A 23,821-nucleotide genomic window follows, 5' to 3' on the forward strand; every position below is an offset into this window, starting at 1 on the left:
AAAACGCAAGAATTCATCGTCCGATAAAGTTTTCCTTTTCACACGAGAGGCGCGTTCCATACCAGGCGATACACACCGGCGGGAGCGGGTTCAATAAAATCGTAAACACGGCAGTTACACGGACAACGTCATAAAGTTGGCCGACGCGTGTAACGAAGACGGTTAAATGCTGCGCGTGCGAGTGCATGTCTCTTCGAGAACCGGACTAATTGTGCGCGTACAGGCATTCGAAAAGAAGGAATCAAGACGAGAGCATGTGAAAAAGTTTTGTCATCAAGGTATTCCAGGAATGTGAGAGGATAATGCTAATATATAATCCGTTCCAAGTCGGAGTCTGGTCAATATATTCATTAATATTCGGGTCAAATTAATACAACATTTTTGAAATAGTAAATAGCGTATCTATAAATAAGTGGTTATAAATTATTCAATATGAATACAATTACAGCGGTCTTGAATAATCTATTGTAAGACAGTAACTTTTATGCAAATATTTCGAAACAAAATTATTATATTACTTTAAAACTGACAGTTCTAATTGCAAGTTTTGTTCCTTATATGAAATATTGATCCTGAAAAAAAATTCGATCGTGTAGTACGCATTTGATGGGCTGAGTTTTTCAATTTTCTTTAGCAATTAGATATTGAATTTATTATACCATTTTTTTATTTTTACTAAAAGTATCTATCTTACTAAAGATGAGAATAAATGTTGCGTAAAACGTTTTATTTTATATATGTTACTTATGTCAAATTATTTTATTTCTACGCGCATTCGTCAGTACGATTTCATGATATAAGCGTGGAAAGAATTTTCTTTGTCGAAGATTTTGTGCACGCGTGTGTATGTATGTATACATGTGTATATGTGTATATGTGTATACTGTATATATGTATAGAGACGTAGTCTTCCTCTTTCAAAGAAGCGAGAGAAGGTGAAAAGATGATCTATGCTACAAAGACCACCAGATCTATGATACAGATGAGTAACGTTATTCGACTATATCCGTTATCAGTTATTAGCTAATTGGCAGGCACATGCATATATGTTTTATGTATACACGCGTGTATATGTCTGTATACTTACGTAATTTTTCCACGTATCGTCCTTCCTCTGTGACGTTAACGCGTATCTGTAATACAAAACGAAAAAGGTCATTAACGCAATATATAGGATAAATCAGATGGTGTGCATTTGCGTGTTAGTCATACGTATGTGTATTTCGAAGATTAAATTTTCTGAGATCCTGCGAGATACAGATACACGAGTAATATATATATAATAGCGCTTAATTTAAATATGTTTTTTTAATCATCTGTATTTGCTTCGTTATAATCTGACTATGATAATATACCACGCCATTCGCATTAATTGTTCACATTATGTTTGTACTGTGGAGATATAACTCCTCAATTGGGTAGATATACCTGATGCGAATAGATAGCATTATCCAATAGATATATAGAGGAAAAAGGGTACAAGAAGAAAAAGGAAAACGATAATAATGGTTCCCTCGCGTATTATATCAGCATATATTTCCCGCTAGATAAAAGTTTGCGCTTATAATTGCCGTATTGGGATAATGAATCGGTACTTGACAATAGTAAAAAGAAATATCAATGTTATATTTAATTAAAAATATCAAATCAAAATTAATAAATTTAATAATTGTTTAAAAAGAATGAAAAAATAATTACAGAAATTGCGTTTAAAATTTTTAAGAAATAAAGGAAAATTATTTTTTTGTATGAAAACGAAGTTTTTAAAAAACATATTAGGTAGGATACCAATCGAGCGATTACATCGATGGTATCTTTATGTACGATATACTCGTTCTCTCGCTCGTGATTTGCGTCGAAGATACCGGTATGTTGTACAGATTATAGACTGAGCTTTTGCATTCGAGGGATTTCGCTAATCCTTTCCCTATATGTAATCCCATTATCGGGCATTTTCCTTATGCTACGAATATTGTGCGCACGTCGGCAACTACGTGCGCTCTTCGAAGCTACGAGTCTTTGAAAATAATTATACATTCGCAATCCTTAGAAAATTATTAACGTGATACTACAACTTTTCATAAAAAGAACTTATGTCATAAAAGTTGATTTTTTTTATTCTATTTAGTCTAAATTTGGATTAATATTATCAAGCAAGTAAAAAATTAAAGCTGCATTTTATCGAGATATTTAAAGAACTTATGGCGTTATTTTTCTCTTCCTAACATTGATCTGTAATAAATCATGTTCATTAATATTTACTCTGCGTTTCACAAAGTTTCTGGTTATACTTAAAGTATTTTTTGTCATGAGAGAATTTCGGTCATTCTCCTCGCATCCACAAATTATTGTGAACTCACGATTTGGAAAATCCGACTCGAATTTTCGAAAATTATCTCCTAGAGATTAACGTCGAAAATAACCTTCCAAAAGCGATTGATACGAACGGTTTTTTTCAAGGAAAGAAAAACAAAATATCTCTTTGCTTTCTCAGCCGGTCGCAGCAATGACGTCGGAAATGCTCGATATTCGGGCACGCGTGAAATATGAATGCGTGCGTGCAGCAGACCCAGCCGTGTATTCTACAGCTAGTATATGCATATCGATGTGGCGATACGGTGACACGTATCAAATGCATTGATTTCGCATAGCCAACATCTCACTCACGCTGCCGTACAGACTTGGATACACGTATACCTGCCTGCTGCCTGCGTGTGTGTAATGGAGCTCTGCGGGACCCAAGACCCTTCCGGGACCCTTTCTATGCGCGGCACCGGGATCGGCTCGAATTAAAGGGGAACGACTCGGGAGTGGTGCCAACTTAATGAGGGACCACCTAGCTTTAACTGTTTGTTTTTCGAGAGACCCCGAGCCCCGGAGAGAGAAAATGCCCGCTTCGAACCCGCCGGAGACCTATATATGTACGCGCGTTCACGGTCAGGCGGTCCCATTTATGGCTTGTATCGCCAACCCTATTGCCATAACTTCCGCGATTTGGGCGTGAAATTACACGCGCAAGAATCGGTATGAGAGGATCGTCGATAGTTCGATAAAGGTGTTCGATCGCTCGTTCTCTTCCGATCGTTGTCCTTTTTGTCCAGGTTTTCATTCTGCGCTTGATCAGGTTCTACCCGAGCAATTTGTTACTTTATCTGGTGTGTGTGTAATTTACAACAGTGTGATACGTTGTTTCTCGTGCCAAAGATAACCGTTCGACTGATTTATTTCGACGAGATGTTCTTAAATTTTGAATTTTTTTTCCTTTATTCGAAAAGAATAATTATCAGCATTAAGTTAATATAATAACTTCCAATATTACAACTCGATAAAAAAAAATCATGAATATTTATTCTCAAAATAATAATGTAAAATTGGTTTTTCATAACAGTTTATATAACAGTTGATCGGAATGAAATACTTACATTACTTTAAAATATATACAGTTGGATTAGCTATCACTGTCTTATTTAGCGCACAGTAATCTTTTCTTATTGATTTTACATTAAATATACGATATCCTTTAATAAAAAAATTGTCTGCTACAAACTCGATAGATACTTACACTTTAAAAACAAGGTGCTATATTTAGTGTTGCGTATAATAAATATATGGGCATTGATCCGTCTTTGAAAGAAATTTTTTAGCTGCAATTATCACAATGTGTCGCTGAAATAAAAAATGTAGAAATGTCCTTTCTGACGCAAAACGGGAGGAACAGCTCTGTTGACATTTCGATACGTAAAAAATTTAAACGGTGTGAGAGAATAAAGAACTTCCTTCGATAAAAACGCCGCAAAGATACTGACGTTTCGGCGACTGTGTGGAGGCTATCGGTCATTATTTATCGGAGGATGAGCTGTCGCCCTAAGGCGAAATTAAAATCCGAGAGTTGCCGATAAGGCGAAGACGATGGAAGATGAAGCGAAACGGAGAGACAGAGAGGCAGAGAGGCAGAGAGAGAGAGAGAGAGGGGGGAGAGAGAGAGAGAAAGAGAGAGACACAAGGGTCGCTCAAGCATATACGATAACGCGCTCTGTGAAAAATACGCGTACGTGGCACTCGACCACGATTTAATTTATCGTCGACAGGCGGTGCAGGAAAAGGCGTAATGCTACGACTCTTATGAACATTGTATTCACATTGCGTTATTCATATTCGTCGCAAGCATTCGGCGACATTTTTATGAGAGAATTTTCACCGGAAGCACACAAAGGAAAATTGGAAAATGATTGATGAGTATCCAAGATGAGAATAGCAATGCCTCTGCATTCATTATTGCAAGGACACTTTCTTTCTTTTCCTTTTTCATCTTTATCATTTTATTAATCATGTATATAACAGATATCCTTCACATTTTTTCACATTAATTTCTCGTGAGATAAAACTTGAATTTTTCCTTTCTATAGTCTCGGAGATTCCCTCCTGTCAAGAAAGAATATTTTTTCCCTCACAGGCAGAATATCCTACTTATTATATATCAATCCATACGTATACTCATCTATTTCTATTCCGCGCACGCATCCATCTACTTCTACAATTTCTCACAAGATTAAACTCGAATTTTCTCCTGATAGTCACGCACGATCGAGCGAAGCGCAGTGGGACTTTCGCAGCGGCAGGAATACTCCTTCAAACGAATATATTTCTATTAACGTACCCCGTGTGTCGTTCGAGTCTTCCGCGAGCCGAAACATGAAATGTCACTTACTCGAACACATCGCTCGACACACACACGTGTCTCGACCGATCGAAAATGGTCTAACTCGTGACAGAATGGAAAGTTTATTAATATCACGAAGATATTATTACGAGAAATCTATTATTATACATTTCTATTATTATACATTTCTTCTCTTTTATGAAATTAGAAGCATGCAGAAAAAAAACTCCTTTAAGAATCTAAATATTGCAAAATATTGATAATTCGACTTATTTTAAGCACCAAATTCTTATAGAATCGCAAAGTAAGTTTATTCATCAAATATTTAAATGCACGTTATAGTTGATATACGGTTAATGCTAATATCTCTCTCTCTCTCTCTCTCTCTCTCTCTCTTTCTCTCTCTCTCTTTCTCTCTCATCCACGGGCGAAAAAAATAGTATTATAAATTATCCGACGCGTCCGACCGGTGCGATTTAAAATCGCCCGAAGAGAAAGGGTTGCCCCGACAAAAGGAGACGGATGACGGAAACGTTAACAAGGGTGCTTCTCTTCAATGTCACCGATTCGTCTCCTTGACGTTGCATTTTACGAAAGGGGATTGCGGAGAGCGGACGAGACCCTCCTTTGTACGCCTGATGCCGTATCGTACATTTTTATTAAGCCCGAATAATTGACGCGAAATCTGAGATTCGCCGCCGGCGCTTCATTGCCTGAACCTTTTCAGATTCGTTGGCCTATTTGAAACCATATGCCGAACTTGAATAATTTCAATTGACGAGTCGTCATTGTGTAGCCTATTTTTGAAGCTTTCGTAATGAAGCATTAAATATTGATTGAATTCCCAAACTAGGCATGTCGCATATTTTGAGAATTTCTCGTAAAAGAGACAAATCTGTTTGTAGCATGCGCGTATTTAAAAATTTAAGACGAATGCATGTTAATATTTTATCAATACATTGCTATTCTTCATAATTATCTGTATAAATTATATATATACATATCAAGCCGTTGCCTATTTATGTTTGGAATTCGATACCAAACGCGTGGCGATCAAAATTTAATTTTCACAAATATGCAGCGACGTGCGTACAGTAAAATAGAGTATGGGGGGGGAGGACAGATGAAGCGGATAGAAACATTGTAACAGGCGTACATAGCTGGCGTTGGCGCGCAAGGGGGTGGGGGTGATTTTAATTAATATATACTTAATTAAGTCTCTCCCGTCGAAGGCATTGTCGTTGCGCCACGGGGTCGTTATCTATGCCATGCAGTGCGCAGGTGATCTACTAATAGAAACTGCGCGGGAATAGTTCGTCTAGTTAAGCCCCTTCGAATACACATCGGTTTATTGTACGCTTGGGCGATGCGGCGTTGCGAAACACATCCGACGCCCGCTATATATACATACGCAGCCTCCATTAAAGCACCGCCCGCGCCGGTGTATTTTGCCGGTGCACGCGTTTGAGCGAAATCGCGCTGATGTATCGATAATTAGTGCAAAGTCGCGACGAAAATGATTCCTCTCTCTCTTCATTAATTTAATATCTTGACATGGGAACAACCAAATGCAACTTGGATATACACAAAAATGAATATTGACATTATACATATGATATTTGTTTTTTTTTTCTTCAACTTGTAAAGCAATCCTGATTCGAAATACTCGTTCTAATAATAGGTCGAGCTGTCGTGAAACATGCTTTCGCAATGTCTCTTCGTTTTACTGAAACGTGGGTATTCTCGTTCGTAATTAGATTTCAAAATAATATTGAAATAGCTTCGTTTGAAGCAAAAATAGTTCTGAGTGACGGAGAAAAAAAATTTTGATTTTTAACGAGAACAAAGAGAGACATAGAAAATTAGAGTACTTTTTATTAGGACAATTTGTTAACAGGACTTTTCTTATTTATTGTTTACTGCTTAATATTCTCCCTTTACTCATTGTCATTATATTCATGACAATATTCATAAATATAAATTTATTTGGAATGCCAACTATTTTTGATTTTCTTCCTCTAATTATTGTTAATTATCACCGAAAATCATTTACCTGAGTTCTCATGCACAACCACCAAAGACAGATTCGCACGAATTTGTATCAGTGTCAAAATATCATTTGCGCGCATTTCGCGGCACTTAACTGCGTTCTTTTACACCTGCGATTCACGACGGTGGTCCCGAAAGTTTTGGTCGATACGCCGACTACCTCATGAATATATTCACAAGCCAGGCACAAGAATACGAGACAAAGATGTTAACTGGTGACTCGGGAAACGATTTCCTCCTTTAAAGATTGTCTTGTTAGCGCGACGATGCACAACGCCGCGATGCCCATCGAAATCCCGCTTCGACTTTCAAACATCTTCGGTAACCAGCCATAAAAGAAATGTGCACGTGCGTCCACGTACATATATCTTGCGGGACTACGCTTCAGTTTTTTTTTGTGCAGAAAAAGAAATTAATCCCTGGCACCAGCATTGTGGCGGTAAACCTCCTCAAATTCCTCATTTTAAACAGTTTCTAAATGATAAGTCACTTCACGTATTTGTTTTAAAGCATAAGTAGAAAAATTATATGATCATTTAAATAATTATGAATTGCATAATGTTCAAATTGTTTATTAAATTTAGCAAAATTTCAATTTGTGTGATTATACTATTATTTATAATTTATAAAGAAAAAAATAAGCAAAAACACAGTTATAGAATTTCTACAAAATTTAGGGGTAATAGGGGCTGTGAGAGCTTCCTTTAACTGCAAGAAATTTGAATATCCTCCATTTCCCTTTTTCCATTGGCGTCGCATAACTTGCATTAAAAAAGGGAAAAACAAAAAAAGATCGTCAGCCGAGTTACAACCGTGGACGACAGTCCGAGTGGAATTTTAACGCATTATTTTGCATCGCAAATGTGACCGCCGTTGGAATTTTCGCAAATTTGGCAGCGCGACGTCGCGCACAAACTGCATAGGCGAGAGCATGAATGCAATCGTCGACGCGACGTAAACAACCGACAAAAGCACTGATTTTTAATTGGGCCATTATCGTAAACGATCGATAGGTGTCAATTAACCATTAATTCTGTCAATCATATTATTATTCCGCGCTGCTCGTTCGCGTTTTATTAATGCGAGAGAGCGAAAGAGATAGAGTAGGAGAGAAACACTCCCGGCGCGGGCGGTCCAACCCGGGCTTGATTTATTTTCGCGAATGCCCAACTGCATCGTTCGCTTCCGGCACTATCTTGATTTGAAATCAACTCGTCTCTCCTTTCCCCTCTCATCATCCACGACATTTTTTCCGTTTCGGAAAGCCGTTTCCTGCGTCCGCGACGAGTTTCCACCGATAATCGAAATCGTTTTCAACCTCCGTGCATTAAGAAATGTTGAATATTAAACATAGGGAGACGAATAGAAACGAATATTAATCCAAGAGGGTCTTTTTTGTAAAATTATCTTAGCAATTCGAACACATTTGTTCCTAAAACTTTGATTTTAAGAACAATTATCAATGATAAAAATTATTAAACATAAAATACACCAAAAATCGTTCTTTTTAAATATTTTATGAAAAAAATTGTATGAGTAATTCTATACAATGCTTATACAAGTAAAAATTTTTTTATGGACAAAATATAGCAGATATGATAAATGTTTACTTCGATAGTAAAGCTGCCAATTTATCACTTTTTATAGAGACAACAAATTAGAGACATCTTCTTTCGACGGAAAATTTGTTTAGCTTCGAATAATGAGAGAGATTATGTGCTGCAGCTGCAAGCGCGATGCAATCTTATATCTTTGAGATCGAGATAACTAGAAGTGATACTATAGAAGTGAGTACCTCTAATTGAGTTTTTCCATCATTTTGGGGATATCACAATCAGTGACATTTTGATATTTTCGTTTGTTCTACGAAATAGTAATTGAGTTTTTAAAAACTTTTCGACAAGAATTAATGTGATAAGTGTGTGACAATTATGATGCCACTAGAAATTTGCTACAAGCAACATATATTATTTTTATTACTTGTTAATTTTTGATAATTTGTAACACATTGAAATTTTTTTTTTAATACTGCTATCAGCTATTAAAACAAATTAATGTCACAATATTTTTTTCGAAAACCAGAATATTAGTAAATTACACCTTTATATTATATATTATATTAAGATTCTTATAAATTGATGCATAATTGTATATGAAAATTGATTCTATAACATAAATACATAGTAAATCTAAGATCATATTATAGCAGATAAATCGCAAAATATCGAATTTATACTCACGAACTCGTGCATTTGAAAGCTCGTAAGTATCGAATAAATCTGAAAATCCTAAATTTATACCCGCGAATTTAGTTACTGAAATCTTTTCGGAAGTACTAAATCTCAAATGGGATCTATTAATCAGAGATATTAGTTAAAATCTAGCATAATAAATTTCGAAGGCCTGAGTTCGTGACCTTATCTACTTAAAAGCTTGTTAGTGTGATAAATCTCGACGCTAAATTCACGTTCGCGAACTCACAAAACTCTAATAACTAGCAATTTAGCGGAAAACTCTTCAATTTTGGGGTATTTTGAATGTAGAGTGGAATTTCGAGTCGTCGACGGTACGATTTAGCTTGTCTTCAGAGGAAGAAAGTACGTTTCGAGAAAGCATTCTTATCCGACTCTCTTTCACACTGATATTTCTTTCTCGAACGTCGCTCCCAGGAATGGACGATAAATTTTATCGGTCCCGTTGTCAGTCTCAAAACGGTGCACGACCACTTCACGCTCGCATACAACGTTTCCCCAGCGATTCAATATTGACGCATCGTCGGTCACCCACATTATCGGCCCGGACTCATTCCTTCTCACGTTCTTTAACGCTTCTGAAACAAGCGGTCGCTAATTTCTTTCTCTGAACACTTGACACGAACACTATCTTCTCTATCATCAATGTAATTAACGCGATTATTTGTATTTTTGCGTCTATTTGTCACTATGTATTAGATACATTTTATATTTTTAAAATCGGTAATATTTTTTATTATTAAATATTGTTAAATTGTTTAGAATGTATGATTTATGGCACAATTCGATATTAGTTTATGTGTATTTTTATCCTATTAACAGTTGCTATTTTTTGAACAAGAATAAATAATAAATATTTATCATGTAGTAAGTTGCATTTAAAGGTGAATCGATTAAATGCATATGATGGCTAGACATTGTACGAGACTGCTACGAGTTAACGTAAGAGTTAATTAACGTTAAGATTCAAATCAGTGAATCGTAAAACAGAATATTTCAAGAAAAAACAAGTAACTTTAAGAGAGTTCACGCAAGCGGTTTTAAGTTAGAAATATTACACAAATGTAACTTTAACTTACCTTGATTACTGACTTTACTTCAATTTAACGCAAAAAGTACATGGAAAGTAATATTAGTTGATTTGGTTTCACAATTCTATAAACTACTGAAAAAGTGAAAATATTATATCTTTTTAATCAAAGTTTTTTATTTTTTGCTCATGCAAAAATAATTTTAATCATATAATAATACGAAAATATAATTCACTTATTTGTTATAATTATAACAAGAACACGTTTTCTTTTAAATCTAATTACATATATTTTATATTTAATTTGTGTCAATAGGAACTTTAATAAGGTCTCATGAATAGAAAGAACTAAATTGCATTGCATAGATAAAAAAGAAATAGACAGATGAGAATGAAAGTAGAAAAAAAAGTATTAGACGACAATCACGATGTATCCTCGATCCCTGTAATAACGCAGGAATCTCATTAATAATTCCACTATGTCTTCATAAGTATAAAGTGTACATATATGTCTATGACTGGTACGCCTACCTCGTCCGTCCCTCTGTAACTCTTACCAGACCTACGCGTATCAGCATCTGTCGGTGCGCAGACCGGAAACGCGTCGTTTACGTGCCTGTCATCCTCGTCATCGGGCACAAAGACCGGCAAACCCGCACGAAATAGTTTCAACCCTCCGCGAGAGTATACGAGACGATTCTCGCTATCGCATTTTTCTTGAGCCGCTCTTCCCCGCGCCGGTAATGTGAGCCTCCCCGGGCTCGACAATGACGAAGGAAACCATAATTGGCTCCTCGTAGCTATTCCCCCGACACGAAAGATACGGAAACTCGATCATTGGTAAGTATATCGGGGTTCTCGATTTCTTCGCGTTCGACGGTGTAATTAGGCCTCCCAAGTTTGTTGGAGTTTCAGTTTTAATGAACGTCTTTTTTTTCTTAAACACAAGAATGATCATTTTACGTATTCTGATGTACGGATAATTATTTTGAATTATTTTATTAAATATTCGAATAAAACTATATTATCTAAAATTATTTATAAAGCTATACTGCTATATTACAATAAAATTATGTACATATTCTGAATTTGTGTAATCATAATTTATCTCTAAAGAACGGAAATGCAGATATGTAAATATATATTTATATATTAAAAATAATTATCTATTAATCTGCATATTGAAACAATAACTAGATTAAAGAAGCATTGCAAACGTTAATGTCTAATTTCAACTCAAGTTTACTTCAAGTTTACAAGTTTACAAGTAAACTTCAAGTTTACAATTGATAAAAATTCGTTCATGGCTGACGTTTGCGGGTTAGAAGAGAATTATGATGCGCGCCGGTTTATAATTCATGTAACATTTTGTTACGGATGTGCTTTCATCCACCGCATGCGCATTGTTAATCGTGGAGAAGCGCGTGGAGCGGGTTGGTCGGAAGAAAGATATATTTACAACCTAGATGAATCAAATTAACCCGTTGCCATATATCACGCTGCTTGGGAATACGTCGGCATTTGCAATTTAATTCGGAGAATTATCGCGACGTATAGCACGCTGCGTGTTCGCCGAATGTAACATCATCTTGCGAGCAAAATGCATTATGCAATAGAAACGAAGTAGCGGTAATAGGTTTCACTCGAAGCGAATGTTAGAGCGTTAATAATGAATCATCTTGCACCATGTGTAAAAATTTTTGTTTCCATATTTTCCAGAAATTATCGTTTGATCACTCTAATAAAATGAATACTTGGAGAACATTTGTTATAAAACTGATGGCGTTTTAATACAAAGATATATTATCTTGAATCTTTTTAGCATAAAATTTTAAACTTACATTATATAGCACAATGAGAAAATATCATTAATGACGAATAAATTTTCATACAAATCTTCGTTCATCCTGTATTTCTACTTATCGCATATCTTGTAAATAAATAAAAACATTAATTAGACAGTCGCCATGACGCGTCAGGTCTTTGTTCGACAAAACGATCGTTCCCCGAATTTTCTTCTATTTCATTAGCGAATTATAAACGTTGCCGCTTCCTAGTCGACGGGGGTGTCTGGTTACGGCTTAAAATATTTGTTAACAAACGTCGAAACCCCCGTCGCGACGCACCTGGGCCGCAACGGTGCGCGGAAAGCGCGTAACCAGCCAGCCGGGCCCCCGGTACGCTTTCCTCTTTCTCTCTTCCTCCCGGTCGTCGGTCTAATAATTCGCGCCGGAATTATTATAATTTAATACGATACCGGGGCGCACATACCGCTCGCTTCGCCGCTTACTCCGCCGCCGCACGGAGCCACGGCCATTATTCGGCGTGTTTGTAGCCCGCGGCGGCGCGTAATAAGCCGGCTTATGCCCGCGTATCTCTCTTTGTCGTGTATACGCACGCACGTAACGCGGCCGCGACACGCCTATCTTATTCTTCCCCTCGGCTGCACCGGCACGGCACGGCGTTGTATGCGGCATACGTGCGGACGTACGACGTGCATAGGTCCGGCTGCATCTGCCGGTGCAGCCGAGGTCGTGGAATCCGAAAGGCCCCGGCCCCTCCTACTCGCCCTTTTCGACACCTTCGTCTTCGTCCGTCCCCTTCGCCCGTTGTCGTCCTGTCGTCGTCGTCGTGTGTCGGAGGGTAAGCTAAATTGATTCAAGTAGATTCAAGTAGCTTGATATACTGTGATACACATTTTTTTTACATATCTAGATGTATAGGTTTTTCCCACGTGAAATTTTCCGGAACATAGAGATTTCTCGAGACGATAAAAACTTCTATGTCTTTTGCTTTAAACGAAAAATGTATTTTTTGCATTAAAAAAATGTTAATACAAACACGTTTTATTTTTAAGACCTGAAACGAATGATTTAATTTCTTACGTTCTTAAGTTCTTAAAAGGTCTTTGTCTTACGATTTTGTACTTGTCTTTGAATAGCTTTATTCTAAATAAGATTTTAACATTTTTTTTTTCAATACAGCTAAACATTAGCTTTAATTTAATAGTAAATTTTGAGCTCAACTTGTGGATTGTGCTTATATAATTTACGGTTATATGGTTTTTATATTTTAGTTTGTATACGACCTTAGCCGCAACAAATTTGCGAAATGTTTGCAAATCCGAATTTTTCACGCATGTGCAATTACGACACGTGTAAGTGTAAAAAGATGGAATAATTGCAAATTTTGTTCTCCAAGCATTATACTCCAATCCTTGCTATAATAGGGTGTAATCCATTAGACGCTTTAAACGCTTCAGAGCATCATTTTGTCCTTGTTTGACATTTGATAAACAACAAGGATGAAATGTTTTCAAGAGCGTTTGGAGCGCCAAGTGGATCGCACCCATAGTAATGAAATAAAATATATGTATGTAGAGGAGGTAGAGGAGAGAGAGAGAGGTAGAGGAGAGAGAGAGAGAGAGAGAGAGAGAGAGAGAGAGAGAGAGAGAGAGAGAGGAGAAATTCTTGCGTGTATGTGTGAGTCTGGGATTTTATTACCGATCACCGAGGAGCGCTCATCGATTTTCCCGTTATACCGTAATCATGTAATAACAATCATGGCGATTCTAGTCTGGCGGATGTGCACATCGAGGAAAAAATTGATAAATCCTTTAAGTAGGCGATGGGAGTGAATTACATTTTTATAGACGTTCGAACAGAACGTGAGGGATTTATTATCGATCGTTTCAATTCTCAACGATCTCTATCTGTTGAATTATAACGATCATCTCCGACCGAGGAATATGGAAGCGAACGTGTTAAGGGAAATAGAAGCAATATACGCGGAGCGTGTAATAAAGAAACCTGCTGCTTTAGTTCCACGGTAATTTATCGTTATTTCGTATTTTCTAGTTATTTCCGCCGTTAAATCAATGATAAATCTAATTGGAAAGTTGCTATGATTCATTCGTAAATGATATTTAGCACAAATTATATCAAAGTCTTATTTGATATTTGATGTTAAAACATTATCTGATATTCCGCATGCAGTTTTGATAACAAATTATAATTTGCTGTATGTAAGCAATAAGCAATCGCAAAATAATAAGCAGTAAACAAAAAAAGATCAAAATTATTGATTATTTTTTCTCTTTCATAAATTATTATAGCAATTAATCTTATTAGACGAATTATCTTTTTGTAATAGCCTTTCATGACTCATTACTCGAAACATTAATATCAATTAAATCGGACAATTAAGATACTATTAATAACATATATCGATTTATCATCTGCCGTTTGTGACTACGCCGCAAGAATAATTTTCGTCGTCTGGCAATTCTCCCTGTCTTTTCCTCCTTTCTCCACATTTCCGCCATAGCGTACGGGACGCATAATTATTACAATATGTCTCCACGACTATCGCGGCATTAATATTCATAAAGTCGATCCGTCAAAACGGCCCCTTCTTCTTCCCCCACTTTATGCTTCGCTTATACCTGACTTCGAAATTAGACATCGATGTTATTAAATATATTCTTCCTATTCCTATATAACAGTTATATAATGAATATTTTGTAAACTGGCAATTATAGAAAAGGAATATTAAAATATTATTTTATTTTATTTTGTAAAATAAAACCGCATTCGTATAGTGTGTCGCGTCACTCACTCGTGGAAATTCTTATTTATTTTTAAATATGAAATTTGAAACAAAAACACATGCACTATTATGTGATATCGCTGAAAATGGCTTGCGTGAAATCGGTCTTGAAGTTTTCATGAAATCGCGTGACAACTAGTCAACATAGCGTTTCAAGATCGAGGGTCGCTATATTCGCCCGAAACCGGCGAAGCGGCCTGTAAAATCTAAAATCGACACCCTTCGTTGCGAATCGGGCGAGAAATGCGGCGGTGGCATCTTCGATATTCCCATAGTAGCATGCCGAGAGAGGCAGCGGACTGGGAAACAGATTGTATGGCTCAAAATCAATAGGCACCTGATTTATTCCCATGTGCGTACCGCGGCATCCTGCGCGTCGAAGCGTCCTGAACGAATTTATTCGCATATAGGAATATGCATGCGACGTATGCCGCGTGTATATGAAGTTTCACTTTTCTTTCGTTGTGTATTTAGAAGTGCTGATAATAACAATCGTGATACTACCGAAATATCAATGATCCATATTATCACAGCATATTACAAAAAATGCTAACTTTTTTCTGGATATAGAAACCTTTTCTTTTACAAAAGAAATCATGTTTCTATCACTTATAGAACAATATTTGCATGAAAATATTTTGATATTTTATGAGCAATTGATTCTGTCGAATTAGTGCATCTAATTTATAAAAATGTTTTTTTTTACTTGAATTCGGCATTTTTCTTTAAATAAAAATTATATTTGATATATTGAATGGCACAAATGATAAAAGAATGTAATTAAAACATATTTATACATAATAATCGAAAACGTGGTTGTGATATGTATTTTTTTAAATTTATATTATTTTATTACAAAACTCCGTATAAACTGCAATACAAAATACAATTATATTTATAGTAAAAAATTTATATGACCTACGCAAATACGAACATAACGGAAAAAACTTTATTCGTATTATTAAATTTAATTAATTTTGAGATAATTTTATCACCGCGACTTCGCATTTCTTCGACCGCAAAGAAAGCCCGCCAGCGAGACGTCGCGGCTTCTTTTATCCGCAGGATTCCTTATTTTCAGTGGCTACTCCGGTGGATTGCATGCTTCGGCCGTTAATTGAAAGCTCCGTCGGAACAAAAGACCAGCAGCGCGTCGAGCTTTACCCGTCGCCGCCGGTGGAAGAAAGCTCGTTTCAGGTGAAACGAAACACTCATTGTCGAAGTCGGAACTTCGGGCGATTCAATTATTCGTTCCTCCTGTTAGGCGCCCGGCGTCCTTTAAACAGATGCCATCTCTCTTTCTCTCTCTTATCTCGTCCGAGATAATTAATCGCAATTATTTCTAATTGGTGGAAATTAAAACGCCGCGTTCTCTGATTCTTCTCTGTTCCTCTCTCCTCGTCGTGGCTTAAAGCGGCGGCCCGGAAAAAGGAAGTTATTTATCGGCCGAAGACTCAAGGGGGTGGACAATCGTCGTCGTTGGAACGGGGTTGCCGCGGTAAATATACCCCCGGCTGCTCATTATCGAGTGCCGCCGACAGAATGCAAATTATTAAGATTGCAGGCTGTCTCATCGCCGGAATTCCGCGGCACGTTCCCCTTATTTCGAGGCTGCAGATTTCAGTGATAAGCCGAATCAGTGCGATCACAAATATCGTTTTTGACGAAGCGTGGCTATCCTTAACGTCAGAAGTTATTAAAAGCTATTATGTGTCGACTTTAAAGGGACTCTAGAGATTGAAGTTCTTTATTTTCAGTTAACCTAAATTATAAAAAACTTTTTTTATGTTAGGTTTTTAATCATAAATAATATATGTATGCTAAATTTATATTTAGTTGATCATAACTTTGAAATGTTATTATAACTATAAAAATTCATGGACACAATAACATTACAAATTCACTCTTTATGATTAAAATTAGTCATAAATAATTTTAATTGCAGATATCGAGCTATCAAACAATTAATATCAATAATTTTATTCGTTTATTCTTAATAGAATTTAATTAAATATGGAATCTATATTTATGAATTAACAAACATTACCGTAGAATAAATCTTAAATGTAATTAAGTTGTTTTTTGAAATGTTCAAAAATGATTTATAGTGAACGAATCACTTTGTAATGTATCAATAAATGAAGTTAACATATAATCAAAACACGAGATATTATTTAGCCGCGTAATAAATCGTACTCAATATCTGGCTAAAACTAATCGATTCATGAATTCAAATAAACCACTCAGTATAATCATTTCACGAATTAATATTGGCTATCTATTTGTTACGACCGCAAAGGCTCTTCTATGCATTTGATATTCCAGAAATATGTAGATATTGTGTAGGGATAATTTGTAGATTGTTTTTGAGTTAATATAATTGACTGAAGAACCAAATTATATATTTACAATTTCATATAATTAGATTTGTATATGTCGATTCCATTTTTAATTCTATTTCTGATTTATTCTATGATATATGATAGGTATATAACATTATTCTGCAAAATTTATACCTAAATTTTTATCTATTTCTCAACAGTGCACTTCAATTGTTACAACATAGTATTTTGACTTTTTTTCTATCATTGCGATTGTTGAATTATCTTTTCAATCATTTTTTAAAAACAGTGAGATCTCGCGATGTCTGTTAGTGCAAAATTAAATGGATTTCCCGTAAATTAAAAAGATTGCCGTACGATTTTTTTTCAATAATGCATCTGTCAGCAGACATTTTTAACTATCACAAAGCGCAGCTTCTATTATCCGGGTCCGGGTGTACCGCCGAAGAATCTAAATTCGTCCCGAAAATTATGGCACGAGCATGCGTCCCTCCGCGGCGTCGCCCTTGCTATTCTCCTCACCGGCCACTCATTATCCTTATACCTAGTCATTTTTTCCCTCGCCTAATCGTTTCTCACGGCTGAGTCACGAGCGAGTCGCGCGCGCGTAAAGCCGGTGCAACGCTTGCAGGTTTCAGTATAGTATACACTAGGCACGAGACGCTATTAGGTCTCAAAACTCATGATTAAGTATCCATAAATCACAATTTTGATTTCGGCTTCTTAGAAAGAAAGAGGACAATGACTTCAAGTTGCTATAGAAATGTAAAATGTAAAATGCAAAGAATTCTTTCATTTGATAGACGTAAGAATGCAAAGAGCAATGCTGCATGATTTCACAATAGATAGAGAATATGAAATTCACGTACAATATCTTTCTAAACTTAATTTAAAATTTCTGAATTTTTGTATCTATTTTAAGAATAAACGAAGTAAAAATAATGCGCCTATCAAACTCGTCCGTTCTTATGCGACGTATCCTTCACGATTTCGGAGTTAATACGCAATCAAGCTCGGCAAGAAAGATATCATGCAAGAATCGAAATTCTTCGGACGATTACCTCCACAATCTTCCGACATCACTGTTGTGCCGTACGGCCCGGCGGGCAGAGCTCACGGTAAACTCTTCCCAGAAATTACGTTTACGATGCAATAGCAGGCGGGAAGGAGAGAATCAGCGCAGCCGGTCGTTGCGCGCCATTAGTCGGCTTATTTGATGGGTCCAAAAGAATATGGTCCTAGCTGCGATCGGGAGTCTCGGGGTACGAGAGATCTCATTGTTCGATCTCTCAGTTGCCTGAAAGATCAGATTGTTCCGACTTTCATCCAAGAATACTGCTGAAAAGATTCTAGAATTGATGATTTCTTTAAGAATAAGCTGTATATGTTATTCTAATCTGTTGTCTTTTGTTTTCACTAACCTCTTCAATTGTGTGAACTTTTGTTAAACAATATATTTAAATCAATTTCAACAGTATTAATCTTTCACGTACTCATTCATTTTGTGTATTATTATTTTATCTTAATTCTCTATCTCTTTAATTTATTATTGCACAAATATACTTCTAATTAATTTCTATATTTAAACAACTAGGGTAGTAATTAAAAGGACTTCTTAGCCAAAACGTTAATATTTTGAGATGTTATTTATCAAAAAAATAACAGAAAAATGGTAATGGTATATCCATTTTATGGGGCAATAGAAATAAATACCACATAGTGGATAAACGATACTGTTATGGTTTGTTTGACCTCAATATAGACGTCTGTAACATCCATCTTAGCAACAGATGGGTAAACTGACAGCGGGATCTGGAATCCTGTCCGAGAGATAGATGAGTAAGCCGAACGGTTGAGTAATATTAAAGATGTTCCGAGTAATAAAAAACTATGGTGAATGCCATCGTTTTATATTACTGTAATTTCGGATCCATAAAATAAATCATAGTTTCGTATCCATAGATCATTCACAGGATTACCTTGGACTTCTATACTTTATGTGTATAAATGCATCTAGATGCATTCTGAAGTCTAAAAACACTGTGAGACTAAAGATGCAAAATACTGTTTTTACCAATTATTGAATGATAAATATAATCAGGGTTCTTTTTTTTGGATCTATCTAATATTTCGATTAAGTAGCATCTCGGTGAGATCACTTTTTCTAACACGTTTGGCTATAATAGAATATTTTTATATGCACTTTTTTGTATTCAAGATAAATATAAATGAAAGAAGAATTACTTATTTTTTACAATCGATGACGAGAATGGACAGTGATGTTTGAACAAAATAAGTGAAGAAAAATCAACATAAACGAGTTTGAAGAATGCATAAATAATGAGTAACAAATCGATAGACATTCCCATTACAATTATTCGATGTCTTATATCTATAAGACTACAGCAATCGCAACATTGTTATTTAAAAAAAGATTCGACGACAAAATAATTATGCCGCGGAATTATAGTAACGGGAACGTGTTTCGGGCGACAATTATACCTTAAGAATTCGAGGAGTCTTGTATCGCCGGGGTCCTAATGGCCAGGGATATTATCGAGTAGCTACCTAAGGCCACGATCAACAGGGGCTTGGTAGCCCCCGTGTTGGCGTACAGATTGAAATCCACCCCTTCGACTTCTTTGTTCTCATTGTTATCGCCGCTCGCGCACAGCACGAAGCCGCTGGTTATTAATGCAACGCGGCACAGGCAACTTTGAAAAATGGCCACCGGCCGCCGATGATTCAGAGTTTTGCGCGAGAGACCCAGGCGGGTATCGTGTCGATGTATACAGTCTTGAGGAATATACGCCGTGAAACAGGTGCGCGTTCGCACAGAAACGTTCGCACAACGCCCGGCGTCAGGACGTCGCTATACGCGAAAAGATACGCGGATCATTGATCGATGGGTAGAATGCATTAACAAGAAGATGACGAAAAAAGAAAGTTAAATATTCAGTTGGTCGTATCGTAAAATATGATGTATCCTTGCCGTAGTGCTTTTTACTGAGCGAAAACGCGTTATTACAGGAAAAAAAGATTCTGTCTTCCATTATTCATTGAAATTTACATTCGATTGTTTTGTTCGTCAGATCTTTTGAAATATTATAATCAAATACATTTTACTCTCTTGTATACAATATGTATACACCAGGTACCTATAGACCTATATAATGCAATTATATAATTGATAATTTTTTTCATGTTCTAAACTTACTTCTTAGTTTAATAGCATCTTATGCACACAAGTAATATATTTAAGAATTTAGAATATTGTGCATTACTTGGGCTCCCGAACGAATTTGTATTCACCGATTGACACGCGCGGTATTTTTTGATACTTCCGTTGTGCCCCGGCCGCGACAATTGAAGTCGATGCCAATCGACATGCGCGCCTCTTTCACTTCGTGCGCCCGTTGCCAATATTTCACTCACGCTCTATTTATTTAGTCCCCGGATAGTGCAAAAGTTCTCATACAATTTCCCAACACGCTCGTCGCATTTGCGCGCGACATGTTCTTTCGCATCTCGGAGAGAGAACTTCTGGGGAAGGCCACCTTCCGAGTGGAATATATACAGGATGTTTCAGTGAGGCATTCTCTCAAGAGCTTTACTTTCTCGGTAGATACGTATTTAATGCAATTCAAAGTGGAGTTTTCCTTGACAAAATGCGATATTGTAAACGAGCACGAGAATTTCTTCGTAATTAATCCTTGCGCGAGACTACGTTCAAGGTAGTTCCTCCCCCACTTCTCTCTCTCTCTCTCTCTCTCTCTCTCTCTCTCTCTCTCTCTCTCAAGGATAAAGACCTTCCACCGAATACCTCCTTTGGAACGCTTCGTATTTTTCCAACATGACAGATCTCGATACTTCCCATCGGTGCATCTCGTCTGTCCAAAATCAATATAGGTCCACAGATTGTTATTTATACGAAGGTATAGTATTCCGTTTGAAGTCTTTCTCTCTCAACATTATCCTGCGAGAGCGGTTAGCGGGGGTGGCTGTACAGAGGCCGAGCGATGCGCGGAGGGGGACACAAGGGAGCATAGTTAAAAGGGCGGGGATGGCGTAGGAAACGACGGATTACAAGAAGCGTCTCGGGCGCCTCTAAGCTCGGTAATGCGAAGGCGGGAGAACGAGGGCTCTTTGATAAATGCGAAATGTACCATTCGAGTTTGTTATGGTCCCCCGCAATCCACTATTTACGGCGTTTTCTTTGAACTTCCGGGAGGATAAAGACGCGCCCAGCGTCGAGCTAAACGATGCGGTTGCTACTTAAATTGCGAATCTGCGAGAAAAACATAGGAGGAAAAAGTGTCGCGACTCTGATATGGCGCTTTATAGAATGTTCTTATAAATCATTGTTGCAAATTCTTACTTAGATTCGATAAATTCGATTTTTAACTAACCTATGGGGGAATTAATTATTTTATTACATTATTTCTACATTATCTTACAATTTATAATTTTTGTTCTTATATAAGATGAGGAGAGATGTATTCTAGAATTTTTAATTTTACTTTATTATTATTATTATTATTGTTACATTTTGAGTTAAAGTAATATCTACGATTAAGAAGAGGAAATATGTATCTCCATTTTTTGCATTGAATGTAGTGAGATCATGTACACTTATTTCTCCTACAGAAGTATCAGTTGCCTGAAATGTTACTCAGGATGATCAATCGATCATTGATCTGGAAGAGGATGTTAGTTGGAGATTAAGAATTTTCTTTTGCACGTCGTTTTCTTTTTCTCACGATCAAGTGAATTGAATTTCTTTGAAGAACCTCAATCAGTTTGCGCAGTTCTCCAAGTCGCCGCGTAAATGACGATTCATTTTCTTAGGGAATTTCCTCCTTTCTTGGAGAAACGTTAAGATGAAAGAAAATGAAAGAAAATTAAAAAATTTAAATAATAATGATCGATGAGTAATAATGATTATGCAAATAATATATTCAACAAATATAAAGATAATGAAACACGCATGAATAATTATTTTTCTCAACCACGTTTAAATGTGATAATATAAATTCAATAAATTACGGTCTGAATGTAAATATTAATATGCAATCATATGCGCATATCTATGATTATTTTAATTTAATTCAATTTTATTGATGGCAAATCGAACCGAACTTGATAGAAATTCCTCATAAATACACAGTGTGATTCACGCACAGATATCCGGCTGCATATCTGAGAAAATATAATCAAATCAATAATTATGAAATATTGAAATATCAGAGATGTAGAAAGAAAATGGCACGGGAATTTCAAGGATATTTTTCTCGTTAGACAAAGATACTAATTGTAATATATTTTTTTTTTATTTCGAGAAATAATTTTTATTTAAGATTTGCAAATATGAGTCACTTTACATAAAAAAAACTTGAACTAAAATTCCCAACAGAAACTTGTTTTCAGCAGGAAAGTTCTAATTAGAATTTAATTGCAATGCTGTCGGTACTTACATTTGTTTTATATCGCGCATATGAATGGACTTGATAAAACATATACTGTCGTGCGTAGTAAGATTTATCATTTTCATGTAAAAAAAAAACAGTACAGCATACATACACGCACATACACACGCATATATTTTCCGTATCGCGCTTGCTACACGGTCGCATGGGAATGCGAAGGGTTAATAATGGCAGTGTCAAGCTATATGTATATTGTTTCTTGTTATCGTCAGAAATACATTTTCTTTGAAAGCGCACGCAATCGGCTCATTTGGACGCGATCCTCAGTTTTATCCTGTCCAACGCAGTATGATATCGTCCCGGTATTTTGTGGACAATTAGCGAGCCATTTTTATCAGAACACTTTGGACGGGGCGCGATGCACAAATTTATAATTAACAAACAATCGATCATTTACTTTGTCGCTATCCAGTAACTGCACGAGAGAATTATCGTTCAGTAATTACAACGTAAATAACAGATATTTATGCAAACTTTCCCGTCATCAAATGCGTGTGCGCTTCGCAATTTATATAATATGCAATTTATATAATTTGTATAACGCTACATGTAATTTCGCAGATGAAAATAATGACGAATTATTAAATCGCCACGGCTTTTCTATGCTATTAATTATCTAAAGCCAGGTTTTCAACGATTAGTTCGGGATGATATTAAAGAATAATGAGAAGGATAATGAGTTCTATGCAAAAACTAATTAATTAATCAAACTTTAAGAATGCGTATGAAATAGATAGAAAGTATTGAAATCGTGTATCGGAAATCCGCAAAACAATTTTGTGAGATGGAAAGAATTTATTTGAGAAAAATGTACGATCAGTACATTTGTTCGTATTCTGTTTTCGATTACAATTGGCTGCAATCCTCGTACGTATACACACGTCTATTTGCCGTGTTTGCTCGTCGAATGACGATCCCGTGCCAACTGCAATTATAATAAAAGGCACGCCGCTGCGAGCTGAGTCGGCAAAGTTTGTCGGCCAATTTTGCCCTCGCGGGACAAAACGTGTCGTTTAAATCGGGAATTCCGAGAGAATTACATGCATTTCGCGATCGCCCTCGCTCACTCGCCCATCCGGAAAATTTGCATGCAAGTCCTTTTTTGTGCCGTAGTCGGCGTAGTCGCCGTCGCGCGGCAGCGGCGGAGTTCATTCTGTGGCGCGCGCGACACCACCAACGATCAATCATTTCCCAGAATCGCAAATGCATCGCGGATTTGATAATTTCCTGTTCTATTCTTTTTGTCTTTTTCGGCGACGCACGTGACAGGAATCAGATTATTAATTGCAGTTTTGCATTCGAGATCGATCCATTTAATGTCGCGACGTGACGTATTTTTCTGGAAACTCGCGCGCACCGTTTTTGTACCGCCGCATGTGTTTTTCTAAAATATA

The 23,821-nt window shown here is 36.5% G+C and overlaps 1 protein-coding gene across 1 annotated transcript in view; it reads right to left on the minus strand.

Annotated features, from left to right (window-relative positions):
• The window catches only part of LOC139815597 (latrophilin Cirl), a 435,108-nt gene that overhangs the window by 335,371 nt on the left and 75,916 nt on the right, over nt 1-23,821 (minus strand). Inside the window, exon 3 of the mRNA XM_071782625.1 lies at nt 1,088-1,133. The gene's annotated coding sequence lies outside the window, so the exon portion shown is untranslated. The remainder of the gene's footprint in view (nt 1-1,087; nt 1,134-23,821) is intronic.

Source organism: Temnothorax longispinosus, chromosome 1, assembly GCF_030848805.1.
Source record: "Temnothorax longispinosus isolate EJ_2023e chromosome 1, Tlon_JGU_v1, whole genome shotgun sequence".
Classification (NCBI taxonomy): domain Eukaryota; kingdom Metazoa; phylum Arthropoda; class Insecta; order Hymenoptera; family Formicidae; genus Temnothorax; species Temnothorax longispinosus.